The following is an 8078-nucleotide window of genomic DNA, read 5'->3' as shown; positions in this document are numbered from 1 at the left end:
GGCTGTTTCATCAGTAGGCATTAAAAGGGTTAGGCGGTTCTTCTCCCCGTCGCTCTGTTTAGCATGCACCAAGTATTTCTGCAGTACAGTAGTGTATCTTTTTATCTTTTCATCCTCTGATAAATTATTGCTATTTAAGATCGCATTAATGTCTGTATCTAGGCGATGCATGGCAACTTCACGTATGTCGCCCACTCGTTGTGGGGGGCGCTGTAAACGATCCATATCTTGTTTGGGGACCAGGTACATTTTCTCAGCATATTCCATTAGCGGTTAGTGAGAAGGCCAGTCAGCAGCGGTATAGCAAAACAAAAAAGAGAGCCAATAAAGCCGCCGGACTGCTTCACCAGGCGTTTCTTTTTTACAATTGTAAATTTTTTATCGCTCAGCTTTTTTATAATTTTACGCCACTTTTTAAGTATGCCAATTTGCCGCTTTGATAAAGGTATTTTACCTTTTAGAGCATTGAGGGCTATCTCGCATATGGCGGTGACTAAATCATTAGATGCTGAACACAGAATAACTTTTCTTTGCTTTGGTGAAGCCCTTATTAATGCTTTTAAAGTATGCCAATTGCGGCGTAGTCGGTTAGACATGTTTACAACGGCGGAGCGACTACAAGTAATGACAATTTACAGATAGTTATCTCTTTTTAGAACCGCTTTTTTTTTTTAAAACATATACTGTGGGGTTGTCAGGCGGAAAGATACCGGTTCTTAAGCGGTACTCATCAGGGGTCGTGGCTCTTAAATCTACTAACAAAAAACCATAGGGGGACCGTGTGGCATCTTCAAATGCCTCTAAAAAGAATTGTGATTTACCAGGATACATTTGACGAGCTAAGGTGTTAATTTGTAATTTATCCCTTGGATTTTTAAAAAGAACCATATATTTAGTGTTTAAATTTATGGTTCTGCTTTTTTTACCCTGGCAAAAAACATTTTGTACGAGGTACATGATACTGAGGTTTCTGTGATGCACATACTTGGTGAATGCTTTTTCAATTTCAGAGCTCTCACTGGCTGCTTCCATCAAGTCATCAACGATTGTCAAATTCACTTTACCAGGGGGAAAAAGAGCATCGTCATTAAATGTAGCGGGTATACCCTCAATAAATCTAATGTGGGGCATAGTGCTTAACAGTTCGTCATAAAGATTTTGCCAGCAAGCATAAAACCATACGATGTTATCAGGCTGGTGCGACAAGTGAGTGCTAGAATGTTGCAAAATCTGTTTAACAAAATAGCTTTTCCCTGAATTTGACGGCCCGGCTAAAATACACGAGAAGGGATGTTGAAGCCTGATATCCATTACAGTTTTATAATTAGTAACCAAAGGGTAGGGTTGTGAAGTCGTTGGTCAGCTGTCGTTTCGTGTACACACACTTTTGTGTTTTCTGTCGAGGACGAGTCTCAATCTGCCAGTAACGTTTATTTCGGACAATTCCAGCCTGTTGTACCACAATCTTTTTCTGATCTTCAGGATCAGAGTGTAAGGGGTAGTCCAGGACAATATCTTTTAAAGTGTCAAAGTTAATCAATTCAACGTTTGCAGCGTTCAGTGTTATACCTTTAACTTTTAGACACGTTTTACCAGTGGAAAGCTTGTAACCGTAAGTCTTGGGACCGGCGGAAACAAATTCTGTAATGTGTGTACCATTCGGTAGTTCACTAGTCAGCTCCCCTAAGTAGTCACCCAGAGGCGGATTCCAGTCACCTGTTTTGCTAACAAAAATGACAGAGTCAGTGTCATGGTAGAGACACCGCTCTTGTAGCTTGTCCAAAACATTGTACAGTTCAAGACGGGCATAGGCCGTCGTAAAACAGGCAATAAAAATATTGACATTACGACCTACAGTGTATCCCTCCTTTGTATACTTCCAGCTAACCATGGCCGTGTCATCATCTAGGAAGTCTAAAGATGACACATCGTATTGCGTTGAAAAGGCGTAACCAAAAAGTTCATCAGGGCTTGTTACAATGCTTGTATTTTGTAAATTAGTCTTTTGACCGAATTTACCCCACAAAGAATTTAGAAACAGTTTAGAAATTTGTCTTTTTGCCGGGTTAATGTCTATTTTATCAGCGCGTAAACGTATACCCTCTTTTGAAAAATACTCGCTGATGTATTTTTGTTTTTTGGCCGCGTCTGTACACCAGCTGGGGTATCCAGAGGCCTCCTGTTTGTCCCTAAGGTGCACCTTAATGTATTTAGCAAACAATTTGTCTGTATAACATTCAAAGTGCCAAATTTCAAAAAATTTACACAGCCAGTACCCTTTCTTCAACGCTGCCTGGATTTCAACGGTACACCACGTACCGGTCAATGAGCGCTCCTCATCCGTATGACAGCAAGGCGTCGTCTGGTTGGTGACGGCGCATGTGCTGCATAGTGGAAACATGAGCTTGCCATTCATTTTAACAGGAAGGATGGGGAAAAATAAGTCTCTAGGCGGATAGACGTTTACTTTAGCAACCCCAAAGTACCTGTCAAAAGAGAGAAAATTCTCATAGATGATCTTAGGGTGACCGGTAGGATACATTTTGGTTTTGTTGATAAAAGGATACAAGCTGGTAAAATCATAGTAATGTATACTCTCACCGGGCGCCGCTTTGTGGTACAGCTTAATAGCGTTTGTGCGGCCGCCGTAAAGTGCATCACGGGGATTCATGGGTTGTGGAAAATCACTTTTAAGTAGAAACGCCTTTAGGTCCGTATCAGTCTCTAACATGTGTTTCCACTCGTGCTCCCACAGCTCACGAACCGCATAGCCACATTTGGTTTTTAGAAAATGTGTTTTGATGGCTGTTTTGTGGTACAATTGACCATATGTGAGAGATGTAACAGTGTTTGTATCTTTTTCATTGTAACACATGGGACAGCCATGGTAAAAACAGCCGTTGAATTCAAAGGCTGTTTGAACACCATTAATCACCGCATAACCATCCAGAAAATAGTTACCCACCTTCTTTTCACCGCCCCTTAAAGCATGTTGTATGACTATATTCTCCTTGTAGGACACATACAGTAGCCACTGAGTGGCGGGCGTAGAGAAGCGTTTTTTTGTGGTGTTGTAATTGTCAGGGGGTACAATGGCGATGGTGTTACTTGGTAAAAATTTGAGCCGAAACATAGCCATGCACACAGAGGCGAGGGTTGTCAGCTGAAAGGGGTCCACATTATAGACATCGTCCTCACCAATCTGAGACTCACGGTCACTCATTACCGTATGCTCTGTCATTTCTATGACACTGGTTCTAAAGCAGATACAGGCTTTCTTCAAAATTTTTACATCCTCAATGCAATAGCTTTTAAACTCCGCCTGAAAGTTGAAATCACAATGTTTGTTCGCTTCATACCATGTCATGAACCCCGTTTTCTCGTCGGCCATCATGTACTGGGGACCGTAATGCTCTATAGAGGGCATAGAACCACTGTAATTTTGATTCTGCACAGTGTTAAAAAAGTGTGGGAAATATCCTTTACTGCCTGTAAATCCCAGGGCCTGTGGCAACTTACTGAGCTTCATGGGGAGGAAATTTAAAGAGTCGATAAATCTGATATTCAGATCAGGTATTGTTACACATAATAATTTACCGCCTTGTGCTAGTAATTCTATTTTTATCTTCTCTTTAAGCAGCTGTTGCACCACAAAATAGGAATCGTAACGGCCGGCATTATGTGCGATGAAAGTGTACTCCCTAAAGGGCCTGTCTATGAATTTTTTTTACAAAATCAGCCAAACACTCTGGACCCTGGAACTCCCAACCCTCAGTGCCGTCTAAAGACTGGGCACAACCTTTTTCTTCATCATCCCTTAAAGGCATGGCGTAGACATAATTTGGTATGTGTACGCCCGTCTCCTGCATGCACTCAAAGTCATAAAAAATGTAGTTGTCAGTGAGGACCGGTGGTTTGTATGGGAGCATGTAGCATAGGTGATTGTCAAAACTGGCGATGTAAGCATAACAGACTCTACACTGCAAATCTCTGCATTCCTCATAATCGTCATCTGTGTAGCGACCGCAACGGTCGCAGTATTTCTTGCGCTTACAATCTATTTTAGCAGCTTGGGCTAGTTTCCTGTGTTCACTCAAACAATCCTGTGAACAACAAAATGCCCGACACATAGGGCACCTAGGCATGTCTGCTATGACCTCAACACAATTCCGTCTGTGGCACGATCGGCAAAAATAGCGGCATGAATGGTTATTTTTGTGAGCGAATGGTGTATGACAAAAATTGCAAAAGTAATTGGCACCGATGAAAGCGTTATTTTTTTTTACGCCAAAGTAATGTGTGTCTTCATGGTATATAAATAAAACCCGCTCTTTGCAGGGCTCACTTGTATTAAAAAACTGCCATTCTCCCCGATTGTGGTAGAACACTTTAATGGTTACATTCAAGTGCTTTTCAAAGTCGGGTATGTCGCTAAAACTGACTAGACGATCATCAGGAATACCCAGTGTGCGATGTATCAAACGTGCTTTCTCCAGTAACACCGCGTCAGCCGTATCTCTCTTTTCTAACAGGGCGCAAAGACTGGCTGCTAGACACAAGTTATGGTTGTCGCTATTTAAGTCAAAGAGTAATTGTCTTTTTTTGTTTACTATGCGACTGTAAGGCGTTGAATTAATGCGTCTACGGTGCAGCACACCCCCAACTCTGTTCTTAACAGTTATGACCAATAGTCTTAAAGTACCGTCACCAAGAACCTCAGCGTTGCTTTGTAACATGTTTGCCACATGTTCCAAAAACGTCTCAGCGCTTAAGACGTCCTTAGAGCGTTTAATAGAGTATAAAGCTCTATTTAACGTGTCACCGTCTAGACGTAATTGAACCATGTCATGGGGTCCTATGTCGGGCAGTAGTCTATTCAATGTACACTGTATAGAATCATGTACCGCCTGTAATGCCACTGAAAATGATGTTATACGATCAAGATTTACAAATTGAAAATGTTCAAAATGTTCTACAGCATTAAAATTTTGTCGTACTCTTTGGTACTGTGCTACACGTTCCAAAAATACAGACTGATCCACCACATCATTAGGGGGCTGTATTATCAGTGGTGTATGTATTTCAACACTATTTTCAACCGGCAGTACAGGTCTTTCAACATTAATTTCATTTACAGGCGGCTCTGTCTGTACAGAAATTAATGGCCGTATACCCCTCTGGGGCTGTTCGACCGCAATTAAGTTGGGGCTCATAACGGGGTTCGATAAATCACCTGTACTAACGGGCGTTAATGAGCTTTCTGGCGTGTGTTCTGGGTTGGTGTCTACAACATAATTTATCTGCTGGCCGCTCTGCGTGTTTCTATTTAACATGGTGTGTTGATCTAAGCCCCGGCCCACCATATTTAGTTATGAATTGGTTAGTAATTGGGCCCCATTGCTAAATACCGTCGTTAAACGATCAAGTTTTAGTTTGAACGCCGGCTCCATACACCTGTTGCGTTCGACATGAGGCACCCAACAATGTGAATACAGTTCACGCATAAATGCGTTGATAGACCTCTTTACATCCACCCAGAAAAGGTATTCAGTACACCCCCGGCTCTCAATGTCAGATTCGTCCTCTATACACAGCGTTGTTGTGGCTTTTGGGTGTGTATTGTCAGTACACGGTGTTGTTATTATTACGTCGTGTATTATGTTTTGGTTGTTGGCCCTTGAATCCCCCTTTAGCTGCATTACACCCTTGTGAAATATATCGCTTGAACGGCGAAGCCTTAATAACAAGGCTTTCATGCGCTCTAAATCGCGTTCATGCTCTTTCACAAAAATCAATGTTTTCAAGTCGCTTATTACATTTTCTATAAGCCGATTTAAATCTATCCAAAAAACAAAATGATTATAGAACCATCGCCAATAATGCGGTGTATCAATGTCATTAATCGTCGTACAGTTAACTGACTGACCTTTCTGCGCCCCATGATCATTGTTTGTGACAATCGTGATGTCCTGTAAAGGAAAACCTTGACTTTTACTGTTTGTGACCGGTGTGATGTCCTGTAAAGGAACCCTTCGTCTTTTAATTGTTGGTTGTGCAACAGCAGGGTCATTTACACGTGGGCGTCTGCCAAAGTCAATTCTACGCAATATATTTTCCAACTGGGCTTGTTGCCGGCCTGATACAGGTGTTGTGTTTATGAGTGCTGACTCACCACCGGTGGCACGCGAAATGATATCCGCCTTTGCTGTTGGGGAGTTCAACATTGTAGCTGGTGGTGGTTCGATTGTAACAGTAACCGTTGTTGTTGGTCGCTTTACACCGTACAAAGCTTTTGATGTGCTGGGCTGCTCATTGTCGTGTGCTGGGTTACATTTATCAGGAACACGTCTAGTGGCATGTCTTACGGTCGTCTTTGAGGCTAAAAACATCAACAAAAAAAAAAAAAAAAGAATACTGTCAGCTCATTTCATTAATAGATTAAAGTCCAGACAGCTTGAGGAACTATGTTAGTACTACATTACACAACACCACGTATATAGATGCTTGAATGGCATCACAATAGACTCACCAGGCTTTTCAGGTTGCGGGGCCCGTGGTTTCTTGTTCTGGGTTTGCATTTCAGCGTTGACTTTTGGGCTTCTAACGCTTGGGGGCCGGTGCATTTTTGACGCTGTGAACAAGGGCCTCTTTATTAAAAAGTTTTATAATAGACAGCATCATTTAAAAATAAAAAATAGCTACACAATTATTGTGTCTGTATGATCCCTAATGTTGGCTATCCCTTTTTTGATTTGTCATTATGGACGGTTCAGGGCTGTGCTGTTTAATCGATCGTTTGACAGAGTTTATATAGCTGCTTCAAAAGCTCAACAACACAATATACTCACCAGGCTTTTCAGGTTGCGGGGCCCGTGGTTTCTTGTTCTGGATTTGCATTTCAGCGGCGACTTTTGGGCTTCTAACGCTTTGGTGCCGGTGCATTTTTGAAGCTGTGAACAATGTCCTCATTATTAAAAAGTTTTATAATAGACAGCATCATTTAAAAATAAAAAAAATAACTACACAATTATTGTGGCTGCATGACCCCCTAATGTTGGCTATAAAAAAAAGTGTAATAAAATTAATAGAAACACGCTCTTAGTCCACTTAGATATATAATTACAGCCGTAATCTATAAAGTTTTAAATAAGTTCAAAACATGTCTATAGTGTTAGTTTTAAATATAACAGCGATACATTGTCATACATACCCCGTTTTTGATTTGTCATTATGGACGGTTCAGGGTTGTGCTGTTTGATCGAACGTTTGACAGATCGTACACCGTTTTCCGTACCACCCTTGGTTTGTTCTGTACGACATAAAAGACCGCATAGGCGGTTATTCATGTACACAGGTAACTTTAAAAGTTAAAAAAAAAAAGTATATGCAAACGCTTTTATATAAATACGCACCATCGGTAACCTGTTTTCCAAATCGACAGTCTAGATCGTCATTAGCCAACCACTCAGCTTGAAGTGCAGCAGCCAAAACTACATGAAAGAAAATTACAAAAATAAATAAATAAATAAATAATAATAAAAAAATAAAATAAAAAAAGCGCGGTCTTAAGCGGTCTCTGTCGATTCTTACATTCTTGGTCTGCCTCTGTGGAACTCCCCTGTGTATTTTCGGCAATATTTGTTTGGAAGCGGTCAGCCTGCATGTATTATAAAGTACAATCAATTCTAGGCCTTTAAATATTATCATTAAAAGGCCTTCAATATAGTCTAATAAAAAAACGGACAAAAAACAAAACAATCAATGCTATTAAAATACACTAAATATCATGATATAAAATAGATGATACTATATTATCACGGGGGCCCCCTTTTTAGAAAAATAAAGTACATTAAATGCTACTTTGAAAAGACATATATGAATAAAACAATACACTCAATATACGCTAATAAAAAAAGGTCCTGTATATTACATAAAGTTTACATAAAAATACATTCAATGCCATTAAAATACAGTAATTAGCATTCTATAAAATAATATATCATGGGTTTAGGTATATTATATCACCGTTTTAGGTCTAATATATTACGGCCTTAGGCATTATCACATGTGTAAACTTT

The sequence above is a fragment of the Ascaphus truei genome, chromosome 4, assembly GCF_040206685.1.
Source record: "Ascaphus truei isolate aAscTru1 chromosome 4, aAscTru1.hap1, whole genome shotgun sequence".
NCBI classification, from domain to species: domain Eukaryota; kingdom Metazoa; phylum Chordata; class Amphibia; order Anura; family Ascaphidae; genus Ascaphus; species Ascaphus truei.
This window is presented reverse-complemented; position numbering follows the sequence as displayed.